The sequence below is a fragment of the Bufo bufo genome, chromosome 10, assembly GCF_905171765.1.
Source record: "Bufo bufo chromosome 10, aBufBuf1.1, whole genome shotgun sequence".
Taxonomy (NCBI): Eukaryota; Metazoa; Chordata; class Amphibia; order Anura; family Bufonidae; genus Bufo; species Bufo bufo.
Genome location: NC_053398.1, coordinates 11,879,590 through 11,898,865, shown reverse-complemented (window position 1 = coordinate 11,898,865; position 19,276 = coordinate 11,879,590). Strand labels below are relative to the sequence as shown.

General features: G+C 46.6%; 1 protein-coding gene across 2 annotated transcripts in view; it reads right to left on the bottom strand.

Annotated features, from left to right (window-relative positions):
- Positions 1-17,774, bottom strand: part of CD82 (CD82 molecule) — a 46,953-nt gene extending 29,179 nt beyond the window's left edge. Inside the window, exon 1 of one of the 2 annotated variants that reach the window (XM_040409389.1) lies at positions 17,642-17,774. The gene's annotated coding sequence lies outside the window, so the exon portion shown is untranslated. Of the gene's footprint in view, positions 1-14,566; positions 14,694-17,641 lie in introns of those variants that run through there. The other variant, XM_040409390.1, reaches the window with a different exon arrangement.
- Positions 17,775-19,276: the final 1,502 nt, after the last annotated feature.

Genomic DNA, 19,276 nt, shown 5'->3' with positions numbered 1-19,276 from the left:
AAAAGGGCACTTGTCGACAGTATCAACTCCATTAAACCAGTCGTTCTGCTTGTTAGGGTTGATTCTGCCGATTAAAATGATACCTGTCTTGTGAAAATCGGATGTGGCATTCCCAAGAAAAAAGGCTTTTATTCTTTACACACTGAGGGGCGGAGCCTAGACCCTTAGCTTTCCATTGGTGACCTCCCCCCTAGGCGCACTGGAGCCCTCATCCGCCAAAGAATAAAGGGTCTTTTCTCAGGAACGCAACAACCGATTTTCACAAGGCAGGTATCATTTTATTCAGCAGAATCCTCCCTACCAGGTAGTATGCCTGGTTTAATAGGGTCGATCGGGATGATAGGTGCCCTTTAAAAAGGATATTTTAAGTGATGTGTGGTATTACAGCTCAGTCTCATTCACTCCACAGTAGCTGCAATATTAGATAAAACACCTGTGGACAGGTGTCGCACCGTTTCAGAAAGAAAGCATTCAGGTTTCTCTAATCCTATACATCCCTTTAAGGTGATAACGGGTTCAGATCAGTAAAGATAGTGTTGGCATAGTACTAGGATATCGGTGGAAAACCCATGCTAGTCACTGGAATACAATGGCAGCGGGTCTTGGAAAGCTCTGTGCCCCTTCAGCTCCACTGGACTTTTTATTTATTTTTCCAGAGGGCTGTTCAGCCATTGACTATAATGAGCCAATCATATCAAACTAAAGCAGAGCCAAAATATAGACAGACAATAACATCATAACAACCTACTTGTGGACGGTTTCCTAAAAAAAAAAAAAGTTTTATTCAAGTAGATAGTCAATGTTACTGTCGGCAGGAGCTTCACTTTAAACTTCTTGAAAAACTAGGAAGCCAGCAGATATTGACACATAATAAAATGTACCAACATCCTGCTTGCTGATGGTTTCCAAATACAAAAATACATAGAGCCATAAAAATTGATAAAAAATTAAAAATAAAAATCTGTATTTTCTCACCAGAGCACCAACATTAATGTTGGGCAGAGTTTCACTTTAATTTCTGGTATCACTGGAGTATGTCACTTTACTACCGACGCAATAGAACACAAGGTCTTCATTAGAAAAGTGTCATTTTCTCTTATAGACTCTGACTCTCTAATACCTCTAAGAAAGGACGCTCCTCTGGTTTTACCATTGTTAACCTTTCTCTGCCACTCCCGTATGACGAGGGCTACCAGAGGTGGCACTGCCAACTTACATGCAAGAAAGACCTGTCCCCTCAGTCTATTTTAGTAATTACTTGCATTCCCCATGTAATAAATATTCTAGAGCATCTATTCTTATGAATCAATTTTGTACAGTTCCTCTATTATTCCTACTAGAAGTTTATGCATGAATAGCCAAATGGATGTTACCAGTTGGCAGCGTGTCCATGCACAGTATGACACAGACATCACTGACTGGACAGTGCAGGGACAGTGCAGGGACAGTGCAGGGACAGTGCAGGGACAGTGCAGGGACAGTGCAGGGACAGTGCAGGGACCCCCCCCCCCCCGTTATTCATGAATTTCTAGTAGGAATGATACAGGAACATCGCAGAACAAAGTCAACAGCTCCAGAATGATGATTATTTAATTTGGAATACAATGATTTACTAAAACTGATAAGTCAGGTGACGAGCCCTCTTTAAAGGGACACTATACCCGCAGCCTCATTTGCACTTTTTACAGCTCTTCGGCTATGGGACATTTGAGGCTGACAGATAAATCCTGATATCTCATTGGGCAAGGGGAGGGGGGGGGGGGGCTAGACTATATGTGGGTTGAGTGGGGAGAGTGCAATATTCATACTCATCTTCTTAAAGGGGTTGTCCAGAAGAAGAAAATCATGGCTGCTTTCTGCCAGAAATAGCACCACATCTGCCCATGGGTTGTATCTGGTATTGCAGCTCCACTGAAGTGAATGGGAATGGACTGCAATACCACACACAACCTGTGAACAGGTGAGGGGCGCTGTTTTGGAGAAAGCAGCCATGTCTTTCTTCTTTTGGGTCACCCCTTTAAGAAGCTGTAAAACAATTATCCGCACTCTGCAGTGGTTAAATTCTCAAATTTCACAACCTTTGCACAGATCGTTGGGAAATTAAACCAAAAATATGTCAAACGTCTTTTCACTTTGAGTCATTGGAAAATGTGCAGAAGCAGCGTGGCCCACTGCCCGGTCCGTGCCCTCCATGACATCTAGGTTAGGAATCGAACACTCACCCAGTGTCATCTGTAGAAAAAAAAACTCTGCCTAATACGTCACCCTACAGGGGGCGCTAAATGTTCTTTCCCCCCCAGAAACAGCTTCTTAGCGTCCGGAATTACAGATCTGTCACCTTAAAATCAATTGGAGTTAGGCTGCAATACCAGACAAAGCCCATAGACAAGGGTGGAGCTGTTTTTGAAAAAAAATTATAAAATCATATGGTTTTCAATATGGAGATTTAGAAGCTACTTCCTCGGACCACTGACTATGCAGGGGGTTCTGTGAGGGGTGGTCCTATTGTGAGGGTCAACTGTGATTTCAAAGGGTTGTGACCGTCTATAAGGCCTCTTGCACACGAACGCAAGGGCCCCGCGCCCGCGCTACAGGCCGCATACGGCGGTTCCACAATACACTGGTCACCAGCCATGTGCATTCAGCATCACGGATCGGACCCTTTCACTTGAATGGGTATGCAAATCTGGAAACGCGGTACGGAACGGAAACACGGAACGGAAGCCCACAGAAGCACTACGGAGTGCTTCTGTGGTGTTCCATTCCGTGCTTCCGTTCCGCGAAAAGATAGAACTTGTTCTATCTTTTTGTGAAACTGATGGATCGCGGACCCCATTCAAGTGAATGGGTCTGCGATCCGCATGCGGCTGCCCCACGGTCGGTGCCCGTGCATTGCGGACCACAATTTGCGGTCCGCAGCACGGGCACGGAGCCCTTACTTTCGGGCCTAAGACTGACTTCAGAAATCAAGGAGTCTGGCACAAAAAAAAAAAAATAAGACTCCCCATCGCCTCTTGAGATCGTTCATCATTTGCTAGAGACTAATTTAAAGGAGCGCTCCTCTATCGGACATGCGGAAGAGCCCCTGAACACGGAGATCATGATGAACAGTAAACACTGTAACGAGTGTTTGATTTCCCCGCAGCACCTCCACCTATATTAGGTGCATTTCTAGCATAGATTGCGGCGCGGCGCAAAGGTCATTTGCGCCGCAATCTGCAACTTTTCCCTGCCCATGCCAGGTCTAATAAAGTGTGAGTGGCATGGGCAGGCCCGTCTCATTCATTATTTTCTACGCCCGTTTTTTTTTTGGCATAGAAAATTGTCTAAATGTAGGACAGCAAGGAAGTGGTCTTACATTTAAACCGGCATTGGATACGCCGAAGTTGTGCAGAGGCCGCAGCCGCTACATAACTTCCGCAGATCCACCGCCAGCTATAGCGGTTATTAAGACCGGCGTCTAAAACACCGGTCTTAATAAATGACCCCCAAAGTTTCTAAATGAGATGAACCCTTCAAGGGGCAAACCTTAGTTTTCCTGGATGTCATTGCAGATTTAGAAACGGAGGGAGATTTCTGCTGCAGCGACACAAAACAGGACAAGCCACTAGAGTTCTACTTTAAAGAGGCTGTCCCACCACAAAAACACAGGATAGATTAGAAGTATTAAATTGCCAGGGGCTCAACCGATAACAAAAACGTGGGTCGCCGAGTCCCTGGAGTTAATAGAGCGATGGGCAAGCATGCCATCTCCGGCGCTCTCATAGAGATGAATGGAGCAGTAGTGCGCATGCACGAGAGCCCATAGACAGGTGATCATAACAACCTTATATAAAGGCTGAAGTTGTGGAGAAGATGTTGGGAGTTGTAGTTGCGCAACACGTGGAAATCTACCTAGTACACAGATGCCTCCAGGTCGTGGCAGTTTTTTTTTTTATAGGCATTACTACACCACGTGCCACATTTCATAATGTCCAAATAAACGTTGATGCCCATAAAGTGTGAATTACATAACTGTCCCGTTAATTACCACACACCGTACGCATGATTCACGTAATAACCTGACGCGGCGGGTGGACTATCCGCTGTAACACCTTGGCCCATATTGATCTATGGATGCGTCAGTTTGGGGTACAAAATGCAACTTTTTAAAAAAAGTTTACATTCAAACTTTCAACAAATTTGCACACAGGTTTTTGCAAAAAAAAGTGGGCACCAAGAATTTATTAGGTAGCAAAATGGCGCAAATCTGATGACAGCAGGCGTATTTTCTACTTTTTTTTTTTTTTTGAAAGTCTAATTCAAGGCTACGAAGGCAAAGTCAGGAGAAGATATTCTGTGAGTCATCCGGGCCATATTCTCCAGCACAATGGTAATGGAGTCATCATCTTCGTTGCTCTAAATAGTTGACCCGTTCCTCCAACCTGCAATTATTGGGATTTTGCTTTGACACGTCTGATCTTATGATTAGCTCCATGTCTACAGCGTGTGTGTTTTTGGACCTACAGGAGGTGGAACATTTTACATAACATCTAAAGCAGCATTTGCATGAGTAGATGAGCAGCAGATTTTCGGGAAGGAAGTTTTCCTTCCCGACAGTTGGCTGTTCGTTAAATGGAGGCGACGCGCTGCATTTACATACAGCAATCGCCTCTACAGTATGAGAACGAGGGATTGCTATTGTTTCGATAATTAAGGTGCATGCTGCATCTTCAGACTGGTAGATTGTCAGGAACGTTCATTCCCAATAATCTGCCCGATGATTGCACCTTAGGCCTCATTCACACAGCCGCTGCTCAGCCGTTCTGTGCAATTTGTGGTCCCCAACGCATGCAGATGGATTCAGACCCATTCAACTTAAAAGCGTCCGTGTTCTGTCCGCACCGCAAAAAAATAGAACACGTTCTTCCTTCGTTCCACACCCCAGCTTCCGGATTGCGGACCCATTCAAGTGAGCACACGGCCAATGTCCGCATATTGTGGACCCGCTGTTTGCAGGCCCCGATACGGGCACGGCCAGGTAACGCCCATGTGCACGAGGCCTTGAACGTGTTTCACGTCCCTTTTTTGCAAGTGCCAGAGGGAAATCAAGAGATAAAGGCGTTGCAATTTAAGCAATTGTCTAGGGCAAGTATAAGAATTGTAGCAAAAGACTGTAAAAGGTAAAAGAAGAAGAAAAGTAAACAGTCTGACAAAACTGATACAATGTATCTCCCTATATTGGACATACCACAGTGCATTAGTTTTGCCCAAAAATCCACAGGATAGGTGATGAATGTATGATTTTGGGGTACTTACTGCTGGAACCCCACCAGTTATAAGAACGAGGAGGCCTCTCTGTAAACGGAGTGTGCACATCAGCTTCATTCATTCTAGGTGATTGCCAAAGTGCTGCCTACACCAGCCCCATAGGAGTGAATGGAGTGGTGGACTGACATGCAGACTCCATCAATCTTGCGGGGGGTCACCGTGGTCGCACCCCCAGTGATTCTACACTTCTCACCAATCTTGCGTGATAAGTCCAACCATATCTCCCTAAAGAATTTGGTAAGGGTAGAGGCATAACTTGAAGCTCCTAGATACTAATGCAAAATCTGTTTTAGGACCCCCATGTATTTGTTAGGGATTGACAGATATTGATTTTTTTGAGCCGATACCGATAACCTGTGAACTTTCAGGCCGATAGCCGATAACTTATACCGATATTCCCTATTCACCCTGATAGAGCCTTTTTAGGGCGAGTAGGATCTTACACTGTCCCTGCTGCCCTGCGCATAGTACACACAGCAGCAGGGAGGTGACCATGGCAGCCAGGGCTTCAGTAGCGTCCTGGCTGCCATGGCAACCAATCGGAACCGCAGGATTACACTGCTGGGGCTCCGATCAGAGCTGCCACTGCCACCAATGAAATTGCTATGCTGGCTGCTTGGATCTGGGGAGTACACTCAGGAGGAGGCCGCTGCTGCCGTTCGCTGAGCACACTAGCTGAGACGGCGCAGCGGTAAACGCTCCCCTGTCCCTCCTCCTGATTTAATATTAGTCAGACATTCATTGGTGGCAGTGGTGCGGGCAGCTTCAGAGCCCGCTCGCTTTATTGGGCTCTGCAGGGCTGCGTCATAGGTGGTAGGGATTCCCTCCCTCCTTCTCTACTGATTCTGGCCACTGAACATGGCGGCGCGCGCCATGTTTTCTCATAAGCGAGCAGTGCTGGACGCATTATCGGCATATCGGAAAGGTTAGATGCCGATAACTTTGAAAATCATGAATATCGGCCAATAATATCGGTAAATCCAATAATCGGTTGATCCCTAGTATTTGTGCCAATTGAGGGCCTGGTGTCAGCTGCTACCTCTGCACCCCCTATATTCTTTCTATGGTAAAAGCTGCCCCCCCTCTCCTGTTAGTCACTAGAAAACCACTTTCAATGTGCACACAGTCACAGGTTATAGACCCCTGTGTCACCCAGCCATGGAGGGTCCCACTATAACACAACCTTTGCACTAATTTTGCACCTCTTCCCCCTCCTACAACTCCTACGATCGTTCTCCAGTGCAAAAATAAAGTGAATTTTTATTGGTGACCCGTCATTGCTGCCTCCATCTCTGTGAGGTGCTAGACCCGTCTGCTTAGAGGTCAGGCTGAGTTTACTTCCCCTTCAGGTAAAATTCCAGGTAAACACCCAGTCACGTGACCTTGCCGTGTGAGCGCGGCCCCCGTCACACACACCTGCATTTTCTGCAGACCCACAGATAGAATACATGGTGGATTACTGGGGGCACTGGGACTGGCCTGGCGAAAAATGGGACAGATTTACCCCCAGGGTCAAGAACACTAGTGGTCCCGTCAACAGGATCACAAGTGATCTAGAGGAACATTGTACCAGTGACTGTGAAGGGCACAGAAATGGTGATAGATTTAGTCTGCACCAGTCCAAGGACTGCACGTTACCCGCTGAGTCCCCAGCACTTGTATCCTCTGACAGCCATTGTCTCCCCTAAGCCCCTTTTATCTCCACCCTCGCTGCTCCTCCCCAATTCAAGAGCTCTGGTTCCCATGCATTTCCCAGAGTGGGGGCAGGGAAGCGAGCAAAGGAAAGCGATTCCCACACTGGGAATTCAATGACTACAACAGACTTTCATTACCAAGACAATTGTGACAAAACCTCAGCTGTGAAGTGTTAGGCCTGTATAGGTTTTCAGCCTCTGAATGTAAACAAAACTATTCTTATTCATTGGTAGCAAGTACAGATCTTGAAAATTAAGAGGAATTGAAGCAAGAAGTGTTAAAAGTTGTAGAAAGTTCAATTAAAACTCGATTTCCACATAGAAAATTTTTAGTGAGCTCTCCAGAAGCAATCAGAGCCGCTTCAGCAGGAAAATTCCCATAAAGATTGGAGACTGAAGATTATAGGAATTTGGTAGGGTTTGCCTCCTCCGTTACCCCTGACCTTGCCTCCTCCGTAACCCCCGGACTTCCTTTCCTCATTTTCCGTCCGCCTTTGCTCCCATCCTTCTCCCTTTGCTCCCTGTCCTTCCTTTCCTTCCCTCCTTTGCTCCCAGTCCTTCCTTCCTTCCCTTCCCTCCTTTTGCTCCCCCGTCCTCCCTTCCCTCCTTTTGCTCCCCCGTCCTCCCTTCCCTCCTTTTGCTCCCCCGTCCTCCCTTCCCTCCTTTTGCTCCCCCGTCCTCCCTTCCCTCCTTTTGCTCCCCCGTCCTCCCTTCCCTCCTTTTGCTCCCCCGTCCTCCCTTCCCTCCTTTTGCTCCCCCGTCCTCCCTTCCCTCCTTTTGCTCCCCCGTCCTCCCTTCCCTCCTTTTGCTCCCCCGTCCTCCCTTCCCTCCTTTTGCTCCCCCGTCCTCCCTTCCCTCCTTTTGCTCCCCCGTCCTCCCTTCCCTCCTTTTGCTCCCCCGTCCTCCCTTCCCTCCTTTTGCTCCCCCGTCCTCCCTTCCCTCCTTTTGCTCCCCCGTCCTCCTTTTGCTCCCCCGTCCTCCCTTCCCTCCTTTTGCTCCCCCGTCCTCCCTTCCCTCCTTTTGCTCCCCCGTCCTCCCTTCCCTCCTTTTGCTCCCCCGTCCTCCTTTTGCTCCCCCGTCCTCCCTTCCCTCCTTTTGCTCCCCCGTCCTCCCTTCCCTCCTTTTGCTCCCCCGTCCTCCCTTCCCTCCTTTTGCTCCCCCGTCCTCCCTTCCCTCCTTTTGCTCCCCCGTCCTCCCTTCCCTCCTTTGCTCCCCCGTCCTCCCTTTCCTCATTCGCAGCATTGGACTGACCCACCACCAGAGGATCCTCCGGTGGCCCCAGGCTCTGATACCATAGTGGGCCCTAAAGTTTCAAGAGAAAAAAATAAAATCATTTGGAGCTTCCTTTGGAGATAATAAATTTCCGCTAGGGTCTATTTCTTTACATCAAAACCTCTTAGATTTTATGGATGATGTGGGGGTTGGGCCCGGAGAATATTTCCTCTGGATCTGCCCCTGTCCTCCCCCATCTGTCCTATTACCGTCCTATATAACACTATGGCAATGGTTGTAAGGACGGTAAGATTTCTCTTTAGATGAATCCAGCTTGGAGCTACATTTACAACATGCCGGATTATCAGGATTTCCAGACTATTTTATCCTCCATATGTGTCTAGAGAACATATCTGCCTCACAGAGCCCCGGATGGAGACCAGGGGCCATTTCCATACGACCCCTCACACCTTCCTAGCAGAATAACGGAATGAAAAGTTTCAGGCTTGTTATAAAACCCATCAGCAGACGACGCTCCGCAGAAATCTAGAGACAGCGCCCGTCCACTCCAGCTGTAATATGGACAATCAGGCTGCGGAGCGATTGCACGTACCCACTTAGAAATGGAAAATCTCTTAAAAGTGAGACGTTAATACACCAATAAATAATGCATTTTATATACAGAAGAGGGGGAGGGGAACTCGGGAACTATGGGGTGGAAATCATAGTTCTGCAGTGTTCAGGAAGAGATACGAATGGTGACAAGAGTAACACGCAATAGAAGACAAAATGACACGTTCTGCATGTGATTTAACACTTTGATAGTGTGTCCCCCCCCCCAATATTACACTGGTACATCCCACTTAACTATATTCATATCATGTGGAAGGCATAAGATCGTATCAGTGTGTTATCTTAAAGGGGTTTTCATGGTTTTTTTTTCTTTTTGCAAATAAAATGTCATTGTATAATAAAAAGTTCTCCAACTTGTTTTAATTTCTCACCATTTTTCAAGATCTCTGCTTGCTGTCAGTGAATGGGCAGGTCCTTGTTTATATCCAGAGGCTGAAAACCTGATCACATTTTAGGCCATGTTGCAAATTCACTTGTCAACCCTAATCCATCCCTCCACCCCCACCTTGAGACATGAAGCCCCCCTCCTTTCCCTTCTTAACCTTTGTAGGCCAGAAAAGACTCAACTCCATTCCAACTAAGGAGACAGCGAGGCCATGTACAGGGTGACACCATCCCTGTGGATGAGGTCAATCTGAACCTCCTCTTTACAGGCTGCACCCTTCAATACACCCAAAATACATATATATGCCCCCTCAATATAAAACCCAATTACTTAATATCTGTTCCTCCAAAAAATTATGATAAGCACTAGGTTAGTGAAAAAATAGCATCCCTATTCCTACACGACCATACCCAAGTGAACTCAACTACATCGAAGTCCATGTAAACTAACTTGCATCTTCAGTTTATTGGACAGTGAACTTTTTGGAATTAACACTTCAGATCCCACCCCCACATCAGCCTAAGAAGTAAACACAATGCCAGTCTGCGGCAGGAAGTGTTTACATATAATTATCATTCTGAAGATAAATTTAGATGTGAAGTAACACACCCCTCATGGAGGTATTCAGGCCTGGCACCATGCCCGCTCTGCAACCGTCACAATGCCATAACACATCCAATAAAAGCGATGCAAGGTGTCGTCCATTGACAGGATTTGGATCACTGCAAAATTATTTACCCAACTTCTCAATGAGCAAACAGAAGTAATCAAAGAGGAACCGGCCCAAATTCCCTCACCTAAAGGGGTTGTTCTGTTTGGTGGTGGTGGGGAGCTCACAATGCTAGAAGCCCCCTCTTATCAGTTAACTGGAGATAAGCCGCATGGAACTTCATAGAAACTAATAAAGCTTCATTGTATCCAGCAGGGCCGAGAACTATGCTCAAGTTAATTGTAATCTTTGTATAAGAGCTCTGCTTGCTGTCAGTCAATCAGGACATATGTATTCATTTCCAGAGGCTGAAATCCCAAAATGCTTGCACTGGAACTTTTTCTACAATTCTACAGATTGATAGATTTTATCTGCATTGATACAATGTAGCAAATCATTATTCCGGTGCCATATTTAGCACAGAGGGACTAGTCTTGTCCCAATATCAGGATTTGCAGACCATCAGGTTCTGGTCATCTCCAGCTCACAGGACCTTGGATTGAGGAGCTTGGACACATCTAGGCTTTTCTTCACCCGGGACAAAAATTTGCTAGCCCTGTATCTGATTACCATAGCCAAGGCAGAGTGGCTTATCTGCACCCTTCCTGGCACCCAGTGCAGATGCCAGAGGGGCATGCCCAAACTGGAGTGAGAGAGGTTATCAAAGAAGTTAAAGAAGTCACCTGATGTAAAAGTTTTTGTCCACACCTTCTCCCTCATTAGCTTTTAATGGAATAAATCTAGATTCCTATCCCTTCTACAGGATGGAAAACAGGATCAGGGGGTCAGCCAAAGCCATCGCAGAGTTCGCAAGGGGGGAAAGTAACAACATTCCAATAGATCAGCACTAGTTCTTCCCTAACTTTCCCTATCATTGTGCCAGATGTAACCTTGTATCTACCCAGGGATAGTATAGGTTTCTCTTGGAAATGCTTAAAGAGCAATTCCTTTGTAACTGTAGTGTTAGATTTGGTCACAAGTTCTCAACAGTGGTCAACAGTTTCTAGCCTGGCCATCTACAGTTCTGTGTTGAAGGTAAAAGCATGGTGGACCAAAGAGGAAGAAGCCCCTATGCTTGCATATTAGGGAAGTGCATATAAAACAATTCCATAGTATACTCTTATTATCAAAATAACAGAAAATTGAACACTTCCCCTCCTGCTGATCGCTTCTCTTCGCTGTGATCAGCTCATCAGGGGGAACCAGTGGAATTGTGAAAAGTGGAAGCTCCCTATAAAAGCTGTCCCCGTGTTATAATAATAATGAATTATCTCTAGCCACTAATGAAAAAGAAATGAAATGGTGGAATTCTCACATTTCTTACATAATTATGTGGAATGACTGTCAAACAAGCTTTCCAAGTACATAAGACAAGTAACACAGGTTGTCACTGTCACATGGAAGAAGCCACACCTAATAAAACAATGTGTCATAACCAAACAAATATTTCTCAGTCTCTGCATTATACAGTGCATAACATTACTTATCCTGTACTGATCCTATACAGCCTGTATTATACTCCAGAGCTGCACTCACTATTCTGCTGGTGGAATCACTTTATACATACTGTACTGATCCCAATTTACAGCCTGCATTATACTCCGGAGCTGTATTCATAATTCTGCTGGAAACATTCAACAAGTCTGTTGATAGAAATTCCCAATATGTAGGGAGCAGTTTTTCCTCCAATAGATTACTGGTTTTATATAGTGCAAATCACCACAGCAAGCTCTGTGCCAACTGACAGGCAGCATGCAGAAGTTTTTGATTGCAGCTCTGGATGTGACTAGTGTATATCGTAACTTAGTTGAGTCAGTTGAATGTACATTTTCCTTCCTCTGTTTTATTTCCATTAAAAACCCACTACCGCTATATACTGAAATCATGCTATTGCTACAGAGTGTCATAACGTTCGCTACAACTACAGTCCCCACCATTTCCTCTCGAGGACGCCCACGTCACCTACACGGTCTTTACTGTAAAAGAAAAAACAAAAAACTCCCACTAAAGCCAAGGTGTGACACAGAGAGGCGGCCATGATGTCATTGTGAGAAAACCATGTGCATAGGAAACAATGGAACTAGAGAAGAGAAATACTGCATCACATCTCAGCTGAACCCATAAGGCTTGTCACCCAACTTTCCAAGACTCCTGAGTGTCACCTCCCCATCCCTGTCCATATCTCTGCATATCTGGCAAAGCAGAGTGACAACCCATGTGGGGGCTGTTCTGTCACACTGCTCGTCACCCAGCTTTCCCAGAAACAGATTTGTAAAAGGGGTGGGACTCGCCTTTATGTGGAGAATCAGGGTTCCTCAATGTTAGCAAGCCTGGGAGTTACGGAAACGGCCAAGAGCGCAGTGTTTTCGTGAACCTGATGGAAGTCAATATGGAGAACTGTGGTCACGCGTGGTCACCTGGATGTGGTGGCCATCTTAGAAGGTGGGACGGTGATCAGGGACATATTGGTGTCTATAAGACATTTATGTCTAGGGTAGGAATACCCCTTTAAGACTTATTGGCTGGAGGTGTTCCTTGAATGGATTTGAAAGGCCTTTTGTGAGATGTGACACCTCCGGCCGATAGTCGTCAGGTGTGATATTAAGGCCTCATGCAAACCGCGGATCCACAAGAAACAGAAGCCGCCCGTGTACCTTCCGCAATTTGCGGAACTGAACAGGCGGCCCATTGTAGAAATGCCTATACTTGTCCGCAAAACGGACAAGAATAGGATATGCTATTTTTTTTTTTGCGGGGCCACGGAACGGAGCAACGGATGCGGACAGCACACGGCTCGGATGCGGACCAGAACTACGGTCGTGTGCATGAGGCCTTAGGGTTCTACTCCTGGGAACCCTACTGATTAAAATGGAGGGCCCCCTTCATCTCAGCACCCCACGCAGTGACTTTGGTAGACATGCGGCTGGGTCTGGTACCATTCACCCCATTCAGCTGATCGATGAGTGGAGAGGCCGTTAATGTAAACCCCAGAAAACCCCTAAATCATGTGTCTTTTATGAAGACTCATGACTGAGGGACTTTCCACGCAGGAAGATTTCCCAGAAAAATCCTCCTGATAACGTTTCATAATAATAATAATTATTGCTCAATATTACTGACGTTTCCAGGAAACGCCTTGGAATAGGGGAAGAATGTTTCACTGGTGGGGGGTCAGACCTCCAGGACCCCCGCTGATCCACACCATGAAGGGGTCCCCCTCATTAGGGCGGATGTGCCTATGAAGCGGACACAGGAGTGACACTTCTTTGTGTCATTATGGGGGGGGGGGGGGGGGGTCATCCAGGAGGTCAGACCCTCGCCACTAGCCCTAGAGAACCCCAAAGACGAAGCAAAGAAAACAGTTCTGTGTGTGTCCGAGCCATACATTTATAATGCAATCCTTTACTCCAGCAACAATAGGACAATAGTAGATTTTATGTGCCATTTTCTTTTGTGCGGTCTTCAAGTAGTAGACGTCTGAATTATCAGACCTCACAAAAGAAAATGTAAGAAAAAAAAAATCGACGATTGTGCCTGTGTTAATAAAGTTTATTGATGAAGCAAACACGTTCTACTATACTGGGCCTCAACCATATGATCTTGTCGCCCATAGCAACTGATTAGCTTTCAGTTTTCCTTAGCAGCTTAGAAAACAAAACCTGAACGGCTGGTTGCTATGGGCAACAAGGGCAGTCTGAATACACACTGGGCCTTCTTCAATAAACTTTATTGATACAGAACCTGTTTGACAGGACAATAAATCGATTGGTTAGGTCTAAAGTCTATGCCCTGCACTAAGGGTCATGGCGCTCGGCTTCCTATTAAAATGGCTGATTAGTTTATTTTATTACAAGTTAATTTTTAACCGTCAGCTTGGAGCAGTTGGTTTACTAGAGCCTGGTGACAACACTGTGTATTAGGCTGGGGCTCCATGCTAGATTTGGAACCAGTCAGTTGCCTTGGGGGACTATTTGCCCTCATGAAGGCGGCCATACACTTTACACAGCTGTCGATTCATCCAGCCGACAACTATTTTTCCTGACTACTCCATATGCGTGTACGCCGAGCTGAGCATGCATGTGTTCTAAATAAAAAGGGGGAAGAAGCCGCTGCCATATCTCCTCTCATCTCCTCTCTGAACAAAGGGATCAGACATGTTGAAATCCAACAGCCCGATCCTCATCTCTCCTGACATCTGCTCAGGACCACACCGTATACATTAAATCAGTGATCAGCAACCTCCGGCACTCCAAGTGTTCTGAAACTACAACTCCCAGCATGCTTCACTCACTTTTATAGGAGTAAGAAGAACAGCAGAGCATGTTTGTATGCTGGGAGTTGTAGTTTCCCAGCAGCTGGAGTAACGAAGGTTGCTGATCCCTGCATTAGATGGTCGGCCGGACGCGACGACGTTCATCTGGCTGGTGTAGGTTTCAGTTATGACTTGCGCCAGTTCTCTTGCATAAAGTCGCAGAAATTTGTGACTTTTGCACAAGAGTTCTTACATGGTTAGTAAATGACCCCCAAGGGGGCTGTATGGGTGGCCACACAGCTTTTCTAGGAAAGGATATGCTGGAATTAAGCTGTTAGCGACATGGGGGGCTATCGATTTACGGAACATACCAGCGTCTGATGCTCGCCCTACAGGCACGTGACTGGAAGGCTGTGATTGCAGATCCTCCTGTGACTTCAAGGAATGAAAGAGAAAGAAGTCCACCCTCGTAGAAACAAGCGGCAGCTGCTGGGGGTGTAACCGGACACCGCGTCCCAGGACGCAGGTAAAGGGCGGGGCTTCCCCAGGTCAGGTAAACAAGAGGGGGGGGGGGCAACTCACTAATAACCCAAGGTCGCCGGGACAACCTGCACCTACGGCAACATCTGACTTTATAGAATACAGGATAATGTAGGTCCGGGCTACACGTGTCCTACCAGAAGTGACCTGGTGCGAGAATGGGGGCGCACTTAAGCAGCTTTATCTGGTTCTGCTGTAAATGTATTTATAGTTGCAGCGCTGTACATAGACTGCAATCACTGTCCCCAGGAGCTCACAATCTAATCTTTCCATTTTGTGTTAGAGGGAGACCGTGCAAACACCATAAAAATCCTCCTCTGGCCCTGGATGAATAGCGTCAGAGTGCCCCCATAAATGTATCCCATGGTGCCCAACCAAAGGGCGGCACAGCTTCTGGATTATCAGATACGATGGGTTAACAGACAGCGATAGAGAAGTACAAAAGGAACCATCCTGTGCTGGATTATTCTGGACTCCATCATCCCAATGCTGCACCGCAAGATCATCAGTAATCGGTCATGTTACCCGATAGGTGCCGGATTATCAAATGGCCATAGAAAAAAAGTGCCCAAATAAAACAGGAGCACAAAAGTGTTCCACGGCTGGATTATCAGACTTTCTGGATTATTGGAAGCTGGATTAAAAGAATTCTACAGAATGGAGGGGTCCTGTACTTTTCCCAGTATGACCTGGCCCTGATTCCCAAGGACATAGCTGGGAGCGGCCAGGAATCTGCTGCGATTCCGAAAATCTCTCCCCCAGGAGCATCACAAGATAAAGCCTGGAGCTATTTACTAAACTAACAGCGTGCTGCAGAACGTCCTCCTCCCCCCCAAATATCTACACAGATCAACGGGACCCGAGAGGTGCCGGATTATCAAATATTCTGGATTATCACAGAAAAAACTAAACAGCATAAATCACAGATCCACTGACCGATCCAACCCAGAATGCTAACGATCGACCATAAATAAAAGAAAAAAATTAGGATTCGGTACTATTGCATAAAATTCCTTTAATCCAGAATTTGACAGTCATCTCAAAGTAGCTGAATCTCCCCTTCAGTCTACCAGCCATCACCAGGGAGCAAACCAAGATAAGACAGAAGACTGCACAGAAAGAGAAGCAGCCGGCATCTGATCATCCAGAAAGGCCTCATGCCCACGACCGTGCTGTTTTTTGCGGTCCGCAAAAAAACAGAAGCCGCCCGTGTTGCCTTCTGCAATTTGCGGAACGGAAGGGGCGCCAGCAATATAAATGCCTATTCTTGTCCGCAAAGCGCGGACAAGAATAGGACATGTTATATATTTTTTTTTTAACGGGGCCGCGGAACGGAGCCACGGAGTGCTGTCCGCATCTTTTGCGGCCCCATTGAAGTGAATGGGTCTGCATCCGAGCCGCCAAAACCGCGGCTCGGATGCGGACCCAAACAACGGTCGTGTGTATGAGGCCAAAGTCTGATAATCTGGCACTTCCTGAACATGATCTAGAACAGGGATCAGCGACCTCTGACACTGCTGCTGTTCTGAAACTACAACTCCCAGAATCCTTCTTTTACTTCTTTGGGAGTTACAAGAACAGCTGAGCAAGTGTGCATGCTGGGAGTTGTAGTTTCACAGAAGCTGGACTGCTGAAGGTTCCTGAACAGGATCTAGAAGCAGAACCTCTTCGTGACATCATCCACCAAACCTTTCACAAGACATTGAGTGGTCGTGGGGTTTCCCCAGTTGCTAATCATAGTTCAAGGAGTCACCTCATCAGCGAAGGGGGTCACTGCAGTGTCAGGGTGGAAACCCCCTTTAGGGTATATTCACACCAGGCAGTCATTTCTGGAAAATCAGTTCCATTCACCTACATCATGGATTTCTGCAGAGGATTAGATGACTAATTCGGCTCTGCTACACCTAGACAACCAAGTAGATTTATACACACCTATAATAAAATGTAAATACACAGATACAATGTATCAGACTGGACATAGTAACCCTTTAAAGCCTGAAATTAGACCTTTAGGTTGATTTAAAAGGAGTGCTGGAGATTTTAATATCCTCAGGACAGGTCATCAATATCAGATCGGCGGGGTCCGACACCCAGGACCCCAACCCATCAGCCGATTGAAGGCACCGCAGTACTCAGGTGAGCACCGCGGCCTCTTCTTAGGTCATTGATGTTACGTTCAATTGGTCACATGGCCTAGATGCAGCTCAGTCCTATTTACATGTATCCATTGACTTTAATGTGTGTCCTCACAGGGTCGGTGGTGGTGACTCCACGGGAGCACGTCCTATTTTTTTTTCTCCATGATTACGGATCCCTCACGCACATTACAGTCTATGGATCCGTGAAAACTACGGACGCGACACATGCCGTCGGACAAACTGACCAAACTCGAATCCTTCCTGGACCTGTTCCCGGCTCATTTTGTCATGGAAATTAAGTGGTTAAAAGCCATCTGACACAAAACATATCAGTACTCTGCGCTGTGCTAAATGACAAACTCAGCTCTGCTGCAATTGTAAGTTGCTCTGTCAGGCCAGCTCCCATAGGATTCAGGTCTAATTAAGCAGCCCCCCCAGCACGGTGTATGCAGTGTCCGCAGGGGTAAAGTACATGGGATCCATGGCAGTGCACAGATCCAATTCCGCTCCAGCAGCTATTGCAGACGTGTCCACTGCCAGTGCTGGGAACATGCTGATCTGTGCCCTGTGTCCCTGCTTGGATCAGACACATATGAGAAAGAACACATGGGGAATGAGTGCAAGGCACAAAGACAAGCCTGTAGACACAATGAGATCTGGAAAAGGAAGTGTCCCTTTAAATCCCTCAACCCATTGGCCTCATATTATAGCAGCAGCTGGAGGTCTCCTGAGGACCTGTAGCTCCTACTGCTTTCCTTCCCCGGTTACCTGAGTTTCTCAGCGACTTTTCAGCCTTCTCTGCGCCTCTTGCAGTCAGGGATCCTACTTGGAAGCTGCCAGCAGCTGCTCTGAGCAAACTTTTCTGACTGATACAATGTCCACAGCAGCAGGGACTACAGGGGGAGGGCGCTGCACTGCCACCTGGCGGCCAACCTCTGACTGACAGCCAGCCGTCAAAACGCAGCGGCCGGTATTTTGTTGCTGGGGGTGGTTGTCTGCGCAGTCAGTTGTCCTGAAATGTCGCAGTCCTTGTGAGGTTTAAAGGGTTCAGACAGGAGGGGGAACTTATTTACAAAAATTAAGGGAGCACCTGGGACAGGTTTCTGTGCGACATTTAACTGGGTGCATGCTGAGACATATTTCACTGGGTTTACTGTGTCAGCTCCTTGTCCCCCTTGTTATTTTGTCTGGTCACTGTCTCCACTGGAAGCTGGGGGGGAAAAAACTCCAAATAGGGTGAAATTGGAAAAGAAAAACATAATTCCACCAAAGTTTAATGGATTTTTTGTTTTACGCCGTTCCCTTTGCGGTAAAACTAACGTGTGCCGTTCATTCCCCGGGTCAGTACGATTACAGCGATACCACATTTATATCGTCTTAGGGTCCATTCACACGTCCGTAAGTGTTTTGCAGAACCACGGATCCGCAAAACACGGACACCGGCAATGTGCGTTCTGCATTTTCCACGGACAGCACACGTACCCATTGATTTAAAGGTATCTGTTCACATTTCAGTATTTTTTTTACTGACCGAGGGTCACTACTTTGATGCGTGATGCGGCCCAAGCACGCCCATAGAAGTCTACGGGGTCCGCGAAAGTCGCGGACAGACCACGGATGCAATGTAATGTATTAAAATCACAGAAATCTAAATGAGCAAATAAACCCAGAAGATATAACCAAGATAATACCGACCACAAAGGCTCCTGAAACCGCAGTCGCTTCTTCTCTTTTTTACGTGCACACGGCGTCCTAACATTTATACTACTGTGTGCGCTCATTGCCTCCCACCATTGTATATGATGAGACCCCCGGATACGATCCCTGGATCTGTGTGGGTCTCATTTCACCTTCTGACTGATTTTAATACATTATAAGGGCTCATGCACACGACCATATGTATTTTGTAGTCCGCAAAAAATACGGATGACGTCTGTGTGCATTCAATATTTTGCGGAACGGAACAGCCGGCCCCTAATAGAACAGTCTTATCCTTGTCCATAATAAGGACACTAATAGGAAATTGCTAAACGGAAATACGGAAACGGAATGCAGACGGAGTAACTTCCGTTTTTTTTGCGGACCCATTGAAATGAATGGTTCCGCATACGGTCCGCCAAAAAAATGGAATGGACACGGAAAGAAAATCCGTTTGTGTGCATGAGCCCTAACAGAGATGATTAGTGTTTTACATTTCATATAAGGCTACTTTCACACGTGCGGCAGAGCGATCCGGCAATCTGTATGCAACCGGATAACATTTGTAGACGGATCCGGATGCGGATCCGTCTCACAAATGCATTGCAAGAACGGATCCGTCTCTCCAGTTGTCATCCGGAAAAACAGATCCAGTATTCATCTTTTTCATATTTCTAAAGGTCTGCGCATGCACAGACCGCAAAA